General features: G+C 38.6%; 1 protein-coding gene across 3 annotated transcripts in view; it reads right to left on the bottom strand.

Annotated features, from left to right (window-relative positions):
* The window catches only part of LOC124165377 (organic cation transporter protein-like), a 217,037-nt gene that overhangs the window by 127,525 nt on the left and 70,802 nt on the right, over positions 1 to 18,710 (bottom strand). Inside the window, exon 1 of one of the 3 annotated variants that reach the window (XM_046542761.1) lies at positions 843 to 1,156. The exons of the other annotated variants lie outside the window; for them this stretch is intronic. The gene's annotated coding sequence lies outside the window, so the exon portion shown is untranslated. Of the gene's footprint in view, positions 1 to 842; positions 1,157 to 18,710 lie in introns of those variants that run through there. 3 annotated transcript variants of the gene reach the window in all.

Here is an 18,710-nt window from a genome sequence, read left to right as displayed (position 1 = left end):
ACAAAACATGCATCGCGCCATGAAGCAAAAGAATATATCATTAATATTTTCTTCATAAAAAAAATTTGATAACGATGAATGATGAAAATAAGTCTGTTTATGTTGTGTCCATTCGCAGGTTTGGATGTATGAAGTCTCCAATTTCGGGCATGTAAGTTGACAAGGATTCACAACAGTTCTTACTTTTCCTTCACACGTGGACGCCAGCAGAATATCTGGCGAAACTGTTGAGAATCTTTGTCAACATACGCGTAGGTAGCCCGAAAATGGTGACTTCATCTATCTATGCAGTGTTTGAATAAAAAAACTGTAAACCGAGAATAAATAAAGGGCAAAAAATACTAAAATTATAATATTAAATGCATTGCTGATGCAGAAGGAACCACTAATAAAAATTGGGAAAGAAAACTATGCAATCGTTCGTCTTAGCGAGTGCAGCAATTAATTTTGTGAATTTCTCAAATATTACTATCGATGACAGCAATAGAAAAAATGACCTAAATGAATGCTTAAAAAATGATTCTCTCTGTTATGCGGTTATTTTCTTTGTCCCTTTTTCATCCTTTGTTAGGGTGTTTATCAGTGAAATTAGTAAAATCATTTCTAAGTGCTTCTCTCTCCCTGCTTGGCAACATTACTTCTCCACGAAACTGTGCCACCAAAAGTCATATCTTTGTCCCTCTAAAACGATGCACTCTAGTCGAACAGTACAAGGGTCTCTAAACTGTTGGGGTGCTCAATAAATTGCGTATAATATTTCTAATTTTTACTTTGTCATCCCTATCTCACAATGTATCGCCTGAATCTATATTAGTAAAACACAAACATTTTCTGCGACTCACCAATTCAAGCCCGCCTCGATATTGTCTCACTCCTCAGATGTGCAGCTCACAGTAGCGGAGGAATGTCAAGACCTTGACGATCACCACTATGCAGATGAGACGGGACTCCGTGGATGGACCCCTCGGATCGATATAGACCGGTGCGAATATTTCGACGAGTGGAAAAGAGCCTCTAAAGGTGTTATCTTTTCCTCGTCTGAACTACCAAATTTAGGGCGAACGGACCAAATCCCTGGGTTAAGTAATGTTTTCGCTCTCACCGTGGTTAATATTTTCTCCTCTGGACTGACGAGTCCCTAAAAACGTGTGTTCACTTTTGGGGGATCCGCGTGATACTGTATTCGAACCGCGCGGTGGGGAGTAGACACGGCGTCCGAGGCCTGCCCTTCGCCCTTGCTTTCCCTCCCTCCTGACCTTACACTCGCCCAGCCAATCGAGGAAAGGGTGCAGAATCCCTTCCACCTCCCCCACCCCTTCTTCTCCGCTTCCTTCCCTGTTTCCCCCCTCCCAAAACTTCCCCTTGCCGTCCTAGGACAACATCCGAAAAGACCTTTTATCTTTCACGAGTGTCACTAATGCAAATAGTCTTCTATAACTTTTGCTAAAAATATTAGTAAGAAGTTCTTATCCAGGATCAAAACTAGAGGGGCCAAGTCATGTTCGTTCAAGTTGTGACACAGAAAATGTTTAGGAAACCAAAATTTCAAAAAAATTATAAAAGCGTTATTTTTTTAGTTTTTAAAATTATTTGCTCGGTGAAAATATTTTAATTTTATATACATGTTTTATACTAAAATCACTTTTCTTGGATTTAAAGAAAAGTTGTTCAGGAATTTCGTTTTGAATTAAATTTACTTTTGATTATAGGGGTACAGCTGACCCCTCCTGCCCTCCGCAGGGTACGCCCATGATAAGTAATGCCTTTCATTTTGATATTTTCAGGAGGGAAAAGGCATTTTAACCCATTATAATACTACAAAAGGTAATTTCCACACTTCAATACAATGCTCAAGTGCTGACCATGGTTTCAACGATGGCAAGTGAAACGAAACGAAAATGAAAACCCGGAGGGAAACGAAAATACGAGGCATGGGCTTAGTTTCGTTCCAGCACGAAATTAAAATCACTAAGGAGTTTAGTTTCAACCCGAGACGAAACTTCACTCCCGGGAATGAAATTAAATTAACCGAAACTCCGATGCTCATACAGAATACTAGATTTCGCCGGCCTCGGTGGCGCCGGGGTAAAGTCCCCGACTGCTAACCTAGAGGTCGCGGGTTCGAATCCCGCCTGGGTGGTTTGACCACCATCCAGGGCATGGATGTATGTGGTTGTCAAACAAGTTAATTGTAAGAGAGGATTATGTAGTCCTAAATTCACTTGTGAAATAAAGACGACATTATTATTATTATTATTTCGATACGAGAAGTTGAGTGGAGGGGGAAAAGAGGAAATAGTTTCGAACCATTACGTTTGACACACGTGTAAGGAGGTTAAAATATTGAGCTTAAAAACCGAATGGCCAGTTATCGTTCACCCTTACCCTGTTCGTGGTAAAAATATGAGCGCCCCATGCATCTAATGGCGGTAGGCCGAACCTCTACTGCATTCAACCGTACTTCTTACTATGGGTGTGTGAATCGTAAACTGTTCGATAGTAAAGCACTTGGTCCCTCCGGTTCGGAACATTATCTGTGTTTCGTTTCGTCCCAGAGTTTTAGTTTAGTTTCGACCCGAAGTAGTTGTGACTCCGATTTCGTTTAGACCATGAGTTTAATCCCCAGGTTTAATTCTTTTTCGTTTCTACATTCCGCTCCCTGGAACGAAACTATTGAAATTTTACTGGTTTTGACTTTCGTTTTGTTTTCAATTGCGATTCTTGGTTTCAACATATTATGTCATTTTGAAGTTCACATAGTTTTCGTAATATGTTGAAACCATGGTCGGTAATTAAGTTTTCTATTAAAGTGTTAAAATGACCTTTTGTGGTTTTTATCACGGATACATAGAACTTCCAACAAGTCAAGCCTGAAACGATATTATGCATTTTAACCCATTGACGCCCACCGCAGGCATGTAGCTACATCCTGTAATTCTGAACATACGAATCTCTTGAAGAAAACCCGTACTCCTTTTTGCTGTCGAACTGCCACATGTATGTTGTTGAAGCTTGCAATAACTTAATGCTCTTGATAGTTTATTTTTTTAAGCCGGTCGAAATAAGCCTATTGATGAAAGAGACTGGTGCGACATGGAAATTCAATATGGACGCCTACTCTCTGTAAATAACAGACAAGTATCATAAACCAAACAGGAAATGGCATGGTATACATTATTTGAACTTCCCTTCATCAAAAAATATGCTAACCACGAAGATTCATCCTTTTTGTCAAGGTCACTCTTAGAAATTGAACAACATTTGATTCTGACCTCGTTACCACCCAGTATTGCTATGGGTCATTCTGAAGAAACAAGTTGATGTATCACTAAAAATTCCACTGTATTACTAAATACAACCATAGGAGAAACGTGCCTTCTTCACAATCTTCGCAATATCTTCACAATCGGAAGTAGAAAGTTTACCGGGAGAAAATCAGTTAAGTGACAACACTGAGTATTTTCTGGGTATTTAATCCACTGACCGAAGAAAAGTAATTTTTTCATTTTACCGCAAAGAAACGTTTTAACGACTCCTCTACATTGTTATTTTTAGAGGTGCGTCTCAGATCGTCCTAATATTCACCAGCATTCTTTTCTTTCGCTGGGGATTTTTTGAAAGGCTGTTGACGAGATCGTGTCGATAGAGTTGAAGGAAGGTCATCTGTGTGTCAATAACGTTTGGGCGTTTCCCTTTGTACACCAATCACTCTGACCTTTTAATAATATATATAATAAAATGCCTCGAAGCGAGGTGAAAAGAGTAATCGCTTATATCACCGTCATCGCATCATCCTAACGTCGGTTTGTAGTAGATATTTTCCCAAAACTTGAGGCGCGGATCGGGGTAATGGGTTGAGAGAACGCGTACCTGTGAGATTCCCTCTCAAAGTACGGCGCTGGCGTATCGGACCAGTATGAAAAAAAATTGGTTTCGGATATTGAAGGAATACAAAGGCGAGAAGCAAATTTTGTGAAAAAATGCTACGAAAAATGTACTAGCGCAGCTGAATTAATTACAAATTTAGAATGGGAAATTCTAACCGATGGAAGGGAAAAATAGAGATTACATCTTTTGAAGAAATTACAAGTGGAATCCATTTACCTGTTGTTCAGTGAATGATGTTCACCTGATGAAGAGTCTAATTACTATGGTACAAACAATTACAAGGGTAATATTAGGGAAATACACAGCAGAATCGTTGGATTTAAGACGTCGATTTTTCCACGTACAGTTAGGGGCATGTAATAGTTTAGCTCTAGAATAGCTTGATTCCAACTAGGCATGTTATAACTCATGATTAAGTTCTGCATGCTTGGTGTCGAATCATCCCGTGCCACACACCCTGGTGGCGGCTCGCACGGTGCCTTGTAGATGTACCCTTCTCCCGACCAGTCGTTTGTTAGTGACGGAATACTGACTTATGACTTTCACTATTATCTTGAAATTATCCCAATTTCAGATTTTATAATTTAAGGATTTACCTTTCAATCATTTTATCAGATATAATTTTTAAAATATTCGAGGTACTGGCAAATTTTGAAACGTGTGTCCTGAACGTATACTGAAAATTCAAGTTGATAGCATTAATTTTCCGCGAGCCATTTGTCTCTAAAATGAGCCGGTCAGGAGGGAGGTATGCGTCGTCTTCAGCAGAAATATTACCTTCACTCCCGTTCATAATAGGTGCAAGTCAAGGAAGCTCTCATCACAAGTTATTAGAGAAGACTTACGATTCAGTGGCGTAAGAATATGCTTTTGGGGGACGAGAGGGCATTTGGGGGGGGGGGGGATTAAGAGGGGTTAGTGGGGGTTTCCCCCCAGGAAACGGGGAGTTAGGGAAAATTTTTGAAAAATAACATGCCTGAAAACGCATTTTACATCATTTTGGTTCTTAAAATTTTACTTTGAGCTGATGAAGTTAGTATATATCAAATCCTGACAAGTTTTTTATTTCTCAGATGATTTGGGGGGCATACATTCCCTCATCTCCCTCCCATAGTTACGCCACTGCTACGATTACGTGATTCAATGCTAAATTACCTCATTCATAACCCATTTTCGTAAACATTCGCCCTAAGTACGTATTACTATATTTTGCTTTTTCCATCAGAATTTTTATTGTTTAATATGAACGGGTGCCTTAGAACGCATGAAGTGCACGCTCTAAGCAATTTTAGATTTTATTTACACAATAGCCCTAGAACATTGAGTGAAATTGTTGATAGACAATACTAATATTCATAGTTGAACACTACTCTTTATATTTTTGCATGGCTTGCGTTTGTGTATTGTGCTTTTTAGGCTGGAACGATTTGATCGGTAAAGATTCTTAAAGTGATAGGTCAAGCATGAAGATAAACATTTAGTAGTTGTGTGCATAGGATAATCGAACTCCTCTTGAATTATTTTAGAGGACGCATCATTCCTCACTGCTTTTTTTCACGACGAAATAATCGTTTGAAGCTTACTCTATCACCTTGAGTTTAACAATTGAAAAGTAAAAGTCTTACCTCAAATTTGAAAATTTTACCAAAGTATTTTCTAAGCAATTTTTCCTGTTCAAGTTGAGGGAAATGCTGAAAATAAGGTATACCTTACATACCCTGAAGCTTTTAAGGTGATGAGATTAGTTTTAAAACGAGGGACAAATCTTCGCAAAAAAGACAAAATACGAACAGTCGAGAGGGAGTGATACGTTCTCTGAATGATTATAGTTAATTATTATTAAAGCAGTCTGATGGTGAAGGCAGATTTACAGGTAGTATTTTCTAAGTTAACTGAGCTTAACCATATTGGACCTCTCACTTCAGTACACAATTTGGCCTACTCCTTATCATTCTATCAATAAATCCAATAATCATCCTTCTCCTTCCTGTATTACTTAACATTTTTCCAAGTGACACCGATTTTAACACCTCTCCTTTCAAATCTTCTGTGTCCTTCAGTGTTTAAGTTTCCTCTCCTCGCCCGCCTCGCCACTTCCTTACACTTCACCTTCTCCATTCTCCTACACACAGTAGCGGATCCAGGATAGGAACAAGGGGGTGAGGGCTAAGTGGGAATAACCTCCCAGCAGTAGTGGGGGTCCGAACAAAATTATCATCCTACTTAGTGTAAATTAGATATCTAACGGGGGGGGGGGGCTATGGTCCTCTCAGCCCCCCATAGATCCACCACTGCCTCCACACCCACATCTCGAAGGCCTTCAGTCTTTTCTCATCCCCCTTCCTGATTGCCCACGTTTTGCGCACCGTAAAACGATGCACTTTGGATCAGACTTATGAATAGCTTTTTCTTCAAACTATTATATGACGATCCTTCAATCAGCTCTTTCTTATTCATGAATGTGTCCTTTGCTCTAACCATTCTCTCTTTGATGCCCTCACTAATGAATCTGTGTTCGTACTAAGTAATTTAAGTATTCCGGGACCATCCACGGTGATGACTTTACGGAGTTACCTGCATTGCACAGCCAGTGCGAAAGTTCCACGGAGAAAAAAATCATTCACCTTGACCCAGTGACGTTGCCACGGGGACGGTTTTCCGGGTTACAAATCCCCACATAAGCCTCTAAAAGAGGAGCCAAAAACGAGTGGGATGACCTCAATAAATATCTATTCATAAATACTCGTACACATTTACTGTTTTTAAGTCCTAAAAATCACGTTTTCAGCATCAAAAATCACAAAATTTTCTGCGGGATGACCCCGCTTAGCCCCGGGGTGTTTTACACACACTCCCCAGAAGTGCCCCGAAATGTCCGGTAAACCCCCCCCCCCCCCCCCCATTTCAAAACCCTGGCTACGCCACTGCCTTGACCGGGATTCGAACCCGGTCGAGTGCTTTAGCCAGTTAAGCAACGTCAATCCCCAGGAAGTGCCGTCCAAGTAGTTGAAAACTCCGTCTGCTCAAGTTTGTGATCTTCTGAATGATTTTTCCCCACAAGGAGGAAAAGTTATTGCCACCCAATTATCATGACGTTTTCAATGACGGCCATTTGTAATATAAAAAGCCAAAAGTGAAAGCTATTCAATCTCTTACATGTGCCCAAGCAATGAATGCCGTCCTCCAGTTAACTCAGAGACCGAGGCTGTCGCCTTGTGACATCATTAGAGATTTGTGAACTTGAGCGGGTTTCCTTGGAGGCCAAGGACTTTTTATTTATCGGAGAACGGGGGATAAATCTTAAAGTTTATCATTTTATTAAATAGTTCAACTAAATACAAGAATCAAACAGTATTAGGAAACCAGTTCTATGTGAGTGCCTCAAACCAGTTGCTGCGAACGATTTAATTCCAGTAAAAATTCCCATTGCAATAAGTAGGACGGTTCTAATGAAACCTTATCATTGTGGGCACGAGTTACATTTGTGTTTGTTTCCTAATGCATGGAAAGAAGGGTTTAATTATGTCCTAGAAGTTATGAATGTCATGAGATGATTAGCATACTATGCAGCTGTGTGGTGAAACGGGAGCAAAATGATAGATGTATTATAATGTCAGACTAATTAATTTCCACTTTAATTATTTAAAAAATTAATTAATTAATAATACAAAATATAATTAAAATATAATAATATAATAAAATCATAAAATTAATGTATCATAAAATAATTATAAATATAAAAATTATAATAATTATAATGTATACTATAAATTAATCTCCACTCAATTCTACTACTACTCCTAATATCCATAAAAATAATATAAAAGCGGTCTCCTCGTCTTCAGATGTTCTTGTAGCAATAAAATGAGTATCTATAATTTTAATTTTATATCTTTGTGGGTAGTCTTTTCACTGGTATTCCGTCTTGGCTAAGGGTCCAAGCTCTTTCCCGCTCGAAATATTTGGAAAATGTGGTCATATGTTTTAGCCCCTTCGACTGGAGAGGAGCGATCGGTAAAGACACTTAAAGTGGTAGGTCAGACTTGAGGTTAAACATTACTTAGTTTTGTTCTCTGGATAATCCATCGTTGAACTCCTCTTGAATTACTCTGGAGGACGCATCAATTTTTCATGTCTTTTCTGAACCCTCCCCTAATTCAACCCCGCTTCAAATGAATCCCATCCCCCCCCCCCCCCCCCGAAATTTTATCAGTCCACGGCCATGCATTTACTCTTTGCCATCTTCGCTACGGTTTGATGCTTTTATTTTTCAAATTCTTCTGGCCATTCAATCTACTTAAATACATATCTCTTGGCCTTCCTAATGAGTTCCCTTCTGATTCACTTTGTTTTATGTTCTGAGTCTATAAATCTGTTAAGTCTTTTGGTGCGCTCATTCTGCCTGACGCTAATGTGGTGCCTCGTTTCACATTGACCTTCATTGAACATGAAATATAAATTGTAATTCCGCAACGCGTCATTCAAGGTTGTAACCTCGTGGAATCACAAATATTAAATGCTTACTTTCAAAGTTTTACCGATTCAATTAAGGCATGCCCTAAAACAGGAATCATCCTTCTTTCTAGGGCACAATACCTTTTTACACAACCACCATTGTTCATATTCGAAGCTTATATGGTGTCTCACATAGAACATAAAATATTTGGTTCGTTTACACGCAAAAGTAAGCGCGCAATGCGTGGTTTTGGCAGATTGTATCATCATCGTTGAGGCGTATTCAATGCAAAGCATATTCAAGGCCTTGATAATGGCTTAAAGTGCTTAAACGACGTTCAACTTACATGATTGCCATGAGAAAAAATTCCTTTGGACCTGGAATCGAACCCCGGACCTTTGGATTTCCGGAACTCAGCGCAGACCATTACGCGTAGTAGTCTGCGAGGTCCCCCAGAAAGCCAAAAGTCTTTCTCATGGAAATTCATGTATATTTTCAGAACAGTTCATGCGGCAGGCTGGAAGTATTACAAACGTTCAAGTTATGGATAATTTCTTTGGAAAAACGTGTATTTTGACATTATTTGCTCATGAACATCAACATTTGTCTTTAAGTAAGTCGGAAGACTGTCTTGCATATCCTTCCCGCCAGCCCTTTCTCTACCGGTCTGACCTAACCTGCACGTCAATATATGGTGTTGTTCCAAATGGAATTATTGAGTATTTAGAGATGAAGTCGTGTTTCTTTTTAAGAAAATTGCCTCTAATTTTCCCCAAGACAATTTCAAATTAATGAAAATTCAAGTAAACAATAAAATGTTTTTTTTTTTAAATTGAACCGTGGGTGTTTTGCGTTACCCAGGGCCAAAGTTTTAACTCAATTACCTTATGTTCGTAAATGAATACTAACGGCCCACGTTGTCTTTGAGTGAAAATATTTACTTGATGTCTTTTCAATTATATTTTTAAATGCTGTATGTTAATGAGGAGTTTAAATAGTGTAATTGTTGATAGGCATCCTCAAATTTTCCCAAATAACCCAATTGAAGTGTAACATGACTTTCTCAGTGATGGTTGTAAACCTCTGCAAATAAATATTTTCCTCAATTACAAGGATCAATGATGTTCGAAAATTTGGAGGAAATTGGAGAGGGTCGGGTTGAGTGCTATATTGAATTTACATGAAATGACCCTTTTCTAATTTTCGAGTAAAAGCTTTCGGTAGATCGTATGTTATTCCAATTATACCATTTAGCTATGAAACGTCCTTTTTCTTTTTTGCCATTCGCTGGAAAACACATTCACCGCATAGTCCATTATCCTACCTCCTTGCTACGCTAGACTGGCTTCAGGAAAAAAATTCAAATATGTTCTAGGAATTTTTCCCGCTTATATACTAATTGCTATCTCCTTATGAGTTTTTTTGGGGGATTTAAAAAAAATATTTTCCTTGAATCGCGTGTTGACACTGATATCTAACTCTGTCTAACTCACTGTTTTTTATCGTGTTAGAAGTCGAGGAAATGAAGCCAGATGGCGTGTGAAATGTATCAAACAATTTTAGGAATTAATGTGTTTTTTATATATGAATCAATCCAAGTCGCCAAAAATATATCTGCATTCGTGGGTAAAATTGGATATACGTTTTGCTTATCGCTTTTCCCTTAGTAATAACATTGCATTTGATTAAAGAATTTTTCCGAAGACTAAACGATATCTTGGGATGTGAAACATTTTGTAGCTTTGAAAATAAATACTTGGATTATAAGAGTTATGATGAGCACCTTGCAGTATTAATTAATTGCTATGCAACTATACATATATATGCTATGTAAATTTTCTCACTAAGGGCTTGATTCTTATTCAGAAAATTTGGAATTTGCTGTCGCAGCTCCTCTTACTCTTGTATGATATATCTTGGACTAAAATTTTCTTTAGTGTGTAGTTTTTCATTTCTTCTTTCTAATAGGCTTCTTCTAAAAATGAATAGATCTGCGGGGACACTCCATCAAGAATCTTATTTTTCCTTTTCATCTTTGTCCGACGCCTCATTGATATAATCTGTAATCATATAAGTTAAATCATATAAGTTTCTTGAATTATCTGACAGAAATAGTCACCGTAATCCGGCGGAAAAGGAAGATCTAAATATCCCCGAGTAAATTTCAATTGATTTTTGCTTGAAGTTTTCATAGTTATTTCAGAAAATTGAGGGAAACTATTTTATTCCAGGACAACTCTTTAAATCACATAGGAATTTTTCTCGCATAATTATTTTCCAGATGTCATCGTATTTCACCGAAAAGAAAACGTAACAAATGCCCTTCACCACTTCAGCACCAAGGTGGCCCGCGCCAAAACGGTCGCACCAAGACGGCCACGCCAAGATGTCCCAGACTCTTTTATTTGACCTCTTAGATTTGCGTTTACTCCACAACTTAAATTTATGGCCAACAATACAAGATTATATCTACTTTAACAAATTTAAATTGAGGTGATTCGGAAAATGCACTAGTGAAACGAAAACGTTTTTTACAATTCAAATTGGGTGCAAGAGCTGGTAAACCTCTTGAGAAGATGATGAGTGGTGCAAAGAAGCATTGTTTTCCTTGTTTAATGTCGCATATGCATCACTAATTTGCTGGAGACATCTGAAGAGACATAAAAAATGTCGGCTTCCTGTTATTTTACGGTTCGCGACCAACCAAGAAATTACAGTTCCTTAAATGGCCCCATTGTTCATAGTTGCCCCATCATCATCGGGTGACTGTTACCAAATGTGTTTTTTTTTCACAATCTCGAGTAAAGTCAAGGCTCTCTCATTCTTTTAAGTAATACATAGCTGTCAAACCATTCATAAAAATATCAATCAGCCTTCAGTGAAGGATGCGGCTATCAGGCTTGAAGTTTTAAGAGTGGGATGACAGTGTTTCAATAGCTCAGGGACACCACTGTGCGGACAATGGAAATTGCTACTTGCTACGGATTTCAGTGCATGATAAACAAAGGCAGTGTGAACTAATGAATGATGGTATGGAATTTATGTGGAACGATGGACGTAGCCATGAAATACACAGTTCAGTTGTAGTCGAGAAAGTTCAAGATTTTACTCACCCTTTTTTGCCATGAGTGCTTTCCGTTGACAGTAGATGGAGAAACTTATGAAATAATAATGAAAGAGAGTTTGAAAAAATTGCCTTATTATTTTTTTCGGGCGTCTCAAAATTGATTTTTAACATTTTATTCAGCTGAGAATACAAGCATAGAAGTAAGGAAATAATTAATCAGGTGCTACATACATACGGAGCATTTTTCTATATGGAAGCAAGGCTTGGACAGTGATTGCACAAGAGAAGTCTAGAGTGGAAGCATTCCAAAGGTGGTGCTACCGAAGAATGGTGAAGATAAAATGGATCGACTGTGTAAGTAACGAGGAAGTGCTTACGAGAGTGGGAGAAAAGAGAAGTCTTCTGAAAACCTTAATCAAAAGACGGGACAACTTAGTTGGCCACATTATGAGACATGATGGCCTGATGAAAACAATCTTAGGACAGGTGGAAGGGAAGGAGGGCAAGGGACGGTCCCGAATGATTCACATAGGACAGGTTATAAAGAATGAAAAATAGAAGAAAGACGTCGCTATGAAAAGGCTCGCGGATAGGAGAGAGGAATGGAGAGCTGCGTCAAAGCAATCTTAGGATTGTTTATTGATGATGATGAATGTGGAATGCCACCATTGTATCCCTCTGGATTCGATGCGATTCGGTAAACAGTATTTTCAACCTTTAATTCAATACGAATGTAATAAAGAGCTTCCTTCACTTAATTCTAACCCTATAAATTGATGTACATAGCTGTTTTTAATTATTTGTAAATAATAGATATTAGTTAAGTTTGCAGATAAAGATTCATATTTTGGATTTTGATCATTTGAATGGTAAATCGTCATCATATTGAATTAAAACCATTATTTTCCGGGGTTTGTAGATTTTGATACCCTAATCTTTGCAATGGCAGACAAAATCCTTTGAAAGCGGTGAACTGATTTTACCATCTGTGAGCAAAATACTTTCATGTCTATTTTGCAATTAGTTTAACTGAAAAACTTACGCATCCAGTTAGTAGCGTAGCAAGCTCCAGTATTTGTAGATGCAGAAAGCGTACAAATAAATTACTTTTCCCTCTACTCCCTGAAAATTTTCGTGGCCTTCATATTGTTAAACTTTTCAATACGTTACTGTTAATTTCGTGAATTTGAATCATGGATTGAGACTTCGGTGAGACGTTTGAAGAGCCATAATCACGTGGCTTTTTGTTGTATAAGGTACGTTTTTTTTTCATTTCGTGAATCCTAGCCGCGAGTAATCCTTACTAATCTTGTTGAATTTTTGTAAACCTAATGCCCCGTTCACATTACCATCTTTCTTAACCAGCGTAAGATGACGTCAGAACCAACGCGTGTTCACACTTACCATGGTTAGACCCTGGCGACATCTGATGAGTGGTAAAGCAATTCCAAGTGAAAACTGAATTGACAAGAGCGAATAACTTGTTGGAAGAAGATAGAGAATGTGCAAGGAAAAGTTCTTGTGTTAATTACAATGATTTTCAACATGTGTACATATTATGAGCTGCTTATGAATTAAAAATTGCATTCCAGCGTCGACAATCATTGTTCCTTGCTACGTAGAAGGTAATTCAAATGTTTTCGTCCAACTAATCATTTCATCCATAGTGTGGCTTGCATTCTTCTACTGCTCTATTTAATACGAATAAAAGCGAATATTAGTGATAATTAGGTTGATATCAACAACATATACTACTACTTGCCCATGATTCGGATGTGTTGACAAATCATTGATGTAGGTGAAGAAAATCGAGGACCTTATCTTGAGACTTGAGCCTCAATTTCAGACACACTTGTGATTTGGGATGGAGATACACTTTTCGCTGCATTACATTCTTAGCTATTATTGTTTTCTGATTTTAACAAAGGACATGATCCAATCTGATGCTATACAGTAAATTAAAACTCTCTTACCTCTTCTTCAAATGTGGACGAATAACTTGCAGAAATGTGACGATTGTTGAAATTTCACTTATGAAATAAGAGAGAGAACGTGGTATTATTTGCGATATGTAGTATCACCCGACGTTTCTAAATTTATTTTCTATCGTTACATCTCTAGCCGTTAGCCTGATACTTTATATTGATATGGGAAGAACTTTTGTTCAAGGATGAACATAAATGATCTTTTTCAAACTGGGACAAAGAACTCTTACCAAAACATTAAAATCATTGTGACCTTCGGATTTTTATTAAGGTAGTTTCGCACATTTTATTTAATTCAACCACAATATTTATATAGATTATTCAATCTGTCCGTAACAATACAATACGAGCTAATAGCTAATTCACTACGAACTATAAAGTATATCGCATAACTTAAATCAGGTTTAAAATCTCATAATATACAACACATTACGGAATGAATCAATAACACTTTCCTTAGAATTAATTCTGACGAATTTAATTCAACAATAACGGCCGTCTCCTCTTCGAATGCTTTATTTTCTGTTTTCTTTCCTCCTATCCCACTTCGTTGCTGCTTCGCCTTCTTCTTTTTCTAACCAGCTTTTAACCAACTTGCGTTCACACACGCATGAACTACCGCCAACCATGGTCGGAAAACGGTGGTCAGAATCCCAACCACGGTTAACGGGAACTTGCGTTCACACCTCGTTTTGTAACCATGGTCGAGGCTAACCGGCGTAAAAAGGACGTAGTGTGAACGGGGCATAAGCAATTGAATCTTTTTTCATGCATAAAATCAATATTCAGGGTGCTTTAAATCTGCAATACTTCAGGAGGTGGTAGGGGAGACTATTTAATCCATTTTTTTGTCCATAAACATGGGGCTGCAACTCCTCAGTTACTGTGCTATGGCAACGCAAATATTTTTCTGAAATACTCCATATCGATGGCTAAGTTCTAACAACACGTATCTCAAATTTGGCCGGTTTGAGACAGGTATCTTAAATAAGGTGTAAAACATTAAAAAATAAAATACAAGCAAAAAACAACTCTTTGTTTGCAAATTAATGCTCCTTTTTCAGTTTTATGAACTTTTCGTTTTTATTTTCAGTGTACAAGTAAAAAAAATTAATATTTTTTTTGCCCTCCTGAAAAGTTGCTATTTTTGAGATACGTGTTGTTAGAACTTAGCCATCTAGCCATATCCTATCTATTTAGTATAATATATTATTTTATCCATTGCGTAGCTAGAGCAAATGCGCACCGAGTCAGGAGCGCACTGGGAAACTCCTATAATTTCCCGAACTTCTTCGCGATTTTAAGTTTTCATAAACTTTTTAAACAATCCCTGTTTGCTAGATGCAGATATTGCATTACTCATTTTTAATTAATTCTCCCTCAGTAAATTATATACGAGGGCAGTTTGGCAGAAACTCCTATGGGCCATGAACAGAAGACGAAATGATCGATTAAAAATTATTTCATAGGAATATTTCATAATTTCAATTATTCCATAATATTGAGCACACTTGTGGTGTCCTTTCCACATGATCGCCTTGGCGATTGAGGAATTGGTCTTGCCTGCGCACAAGCTTTACTCTTCCTTCTTCATAGGATGTTGCCGCCAATGACTTTGCCGTTGTCCTGAAGCTCATTGCCCGTTTGAATACGCTTCCCTCCAAGCCACACCTTCATTTCAGCGTAAAGATGGAATTCATTCGGCACTAGGTCGACATTGCGCGGCGGGTGATCGAAAATGTCCCATGGAATTTGCTCAAGGAGCAGTTCGGCTGAATCAGCGCTGAGATGACGGGCGTTGTCATGGATCATAAACTTCCGGAAGTCAGCATGTCTCTTCTTCTGTTTTGAATGGGAATAGGCGTAATGTTTCGCATTGTTACACACTCTAGCCGCAGTGCATTAAAAAAAAATTATCTTTTATCGGCATAAAGGTCATGACATATCAACGCTGAGGCATTTGAGCGAGATTTCTGGCTGTCGCTCCACAGTGCACGCTTGGCGGGAGAATCAATCTTGGGAGTGTTTCTTATGAGATAGCCACTAACCTTTAACTAACAACTTGCAGTCGGATAACTTGAGCGTGTGGTGCAGAGAACGCGCAGATGCCCTATCCGCGCAGTACCCGCCTGTCGCTTGTATGGTGTTTTTGCTGAGCGATCGGAATTTGAAAAAAACGACCCTCGTACTTTGATGATTATTTTGCTTCTAGCTATCCCCAAACATTTTCGCATACAGCTGCGTCCGAGGAAATTCTTACGCTTTTGAACATTTTCGCGGATTTAATTCCCTTAAATTTTTTAATTTATAACTTTCATCTTTCACCAGTGGGTGAATTCCTTTGAAGTTACTTCTTTTCTGATTCTAAGATTAACTTTTGCAAAACGAAATGATTTCATTATTCCGGATCCTATTACATTATTGATCGCGTTTATATACAATCATGGAGAATTTGGGCGCCTCTCCCCTTGTGAAAATACATTCTGGGTACCGCTATGCTAACAAGAAGGCGTCTTTCTATTTCCTCCTCAAGTCATGTCACGAAACCTGACTTAAAGTTAAATGTGAGGAAAGAGAAAGGATTTGAGAGGACAAGAATACCGTGAGGATATTATCGGCGTTCCAAGAAACATCTTGGAGTTTCATTCTTTTCCTGATGCTTTCAAATACATCTTAGAATATAAAATCTCAGGCCTCTTGGAAACAGAACAAGTGAAAACTTATTCAATGTATTTTTTTGAAACTATAAAGCAGTTTTTCCGTGTTGTCGTACCTGGGAGACCGTTAGATTAACCTGGGCTTTCTCTCCAATATTGTATGTTGTAAATATTTAAATCCTAAAACGTAGAGGGTATATGCTTTAGTCATATATTTAGTTCTAATAAAAATGTTAGCATTAATGTTGTCTGTATTTCGAGAAGTTTATTAATAGATGCATTATATGCCGTGAATTGAGGGCCTTTGGACAGTTAGTATGCGATTAGCTATAGAGGCCTTTGGCTTATAATTTTATAAACCCTGATTTAGGGCACTAAAAATAGATAATTTATTTTTTATTCTGTTTATTTTTAACTTCCCCGTAAACAGAATATAGAGGAGGCCTTTACAACGGAGGAATTAACATAGCACGACACAACACATCCATGCCCTGGACAGGGACCACCTACCCAGGCGGGATTCGAACCCGCGTCCTACAGTTTGGCAGGCGAGGACTTTAGCATCGCCACCAAGGCCGGCCGACCGATCGATGCCAATTGCTATGACAGTTTTTGAATGGACCAATGATACTCCTGGTTTATCATCACGAATGATAAGCGAGAGTAGGTGGTACAGCTCATTAGCCAAGTGCTTAACCTAATGTCACCACCACGCGTCCTAATTTGGTTCATTTAGTACTCTGCATTTATGTTTATCATTCTATTGTTTCTACGGTATTTGGCCGACGACCGACAGCTGTGGCCATTTGCGTTATGAGCAGTCCCCGAAATCTTCATGCTGATCCCCTTCTGCCTCTACCTCTCCTTATTATCCGATTAGTTCGTATTTTTTTCGCGGGCGCCACTTGTAAATTCGTCCGACTTCAGCCTTGAGCCTGTACGGGAAATAGGCGGTTTGGTGATTCACTGCGACAAACACGGTACCATGCGGGAATTTTAGGGAAGGAAGTATGGAGAAAAATTCAGCTCCGGCATTTGCCTTCTTTGAACGAAAGGAGTCAAGGCTGAACCACGGCTGGACGAGTAATCGATGCCTGAAGACGAACATATAATAATCAAAACCTGAAGATGACCGTAATATAATCGAAATCTGGGAGCAGAAGTTAATATTAACAAGGGATAGTGCCCTCTTTGACTTTAAATTTGTCTTTGCCTTTTCCTTTGCCTTCACGTGTATTTTTTAATCACCTTGAGTATCTTTTCCTTTGCCTTCACCTGTATTTTTTAATCACCTTGAGTATCTTGGGGTTTAGGTCAAAAGATTGCAAAACTTTTATGCCGACGTTTCGGTTTATTTGTAAGCCATCTTCATCTTTAAATGAAAAATGAGTGAACAATATTAATACATAAAATTAAAGGTTGCAAACAATATTTTTACAATAATGTGGTCAAAAAGATTCATTAGAGTTGTCACTTTACTGCGCCTACTGGACTTAATTTCACAATGTGCCTTAATGCATTTTTCATTTAGTTTATTTAAGCCTTCGTTGAAGCATTCAAGCAGGAATCAGGCGATCCCAAAATAATCAAATCTCTGCTATCGCCGGACTTTCAACTCGGATCTACAGGCTGAGAAACCAACATTCTAGCCAGCACACCAGACCGATTCCCGTGATTTTTAAAAAAGTGAAATTGTGCACAGTACTATACATCAAGGCTATACTCTATCGTACGCGTATTTTTTGTACGTGAATACTTTAGCATTAAATTTTAAGCTATGGAAATTTCTTTACTTTGTGCTTTTGCGCGCGCACGCTGCATTGTCCTCATTTTTAATATCGTTGGTCCCATGGGCATACCTAGGGAATTATGAATGAGACTCACCCAGGACCACCCACTGTCCGAGGTGTCTAGGGGGTAATCACTCATCGAGGGCGTTTCTCTCTCACAGAAATTGTTTTGTTTTATTCCCATACCACCGAAAACAGCACATAAAGGCCTATTATATCGGTGTTTATTCAATAGTTCAACAATTGCACATGCACGAACAACTATGCCTCAGTAGTAAATAGGGATTTCAATTTTTTACTCTATCGTAGTTTTTACGTGAATACTTTAGATTTAAATTTTAAGCTATAGATATTTTTAACCCCCATTTTTGCGCGTAATCTACTTTGTCCTTATTTGAAATACCCTTGCTTCCATAGGCTTATGGGTGCTAGCTAACTTGGGGAATTATGCATGAGGCCAACAGCGGGATTCGAACCCGCGACCTCTTGTTTGGCAGGTTAGGGCTTTACCTCGCCGCCACCGGGGTCGGCAGCATTTAATTTAGCCTTCTCAGAACATAAGTCTAGTTAATGATGACACTTTGTATAAAGCTAAAAGAGTTTGCCGGCGTTTTTTTTTAAGCGTGACCGCTACAATTCCGATTTGTATAATTTTTCTTAGGGGTGGGAGGGCCATGAGATATCTGGGGGGCAGCGACCCCCATTCCTCCGGGAGACCCGACATGATGCGCCCATGCTTGTCCTCGCACGAGAGTCACAGTCCCAGATGTCACACCTGGCCCGGAAGATACGGCTCTGCAGGAACGTGACGAGTCGGCCGAGGAAGTCGGCCCAGAATTGTTTCCTCGCAACAAAGATAGGAGGCGC

Source organism: Ischnura elegans, chromosome 9 (assembly GCF_921293095.1).
Source record: "Ischnura elegans chromosome 9, ioIscEleg1.1, whole genome shotgun sequence".
NCBI lineage: Eukaryota > Metazoa > Arthropoda > Insecta > Odonata > Coenagrionidae > Ischnura > Ischnura elegans.
This window is presented reverse-complemented; position numbering and strand designations above follow the sequence as displayed.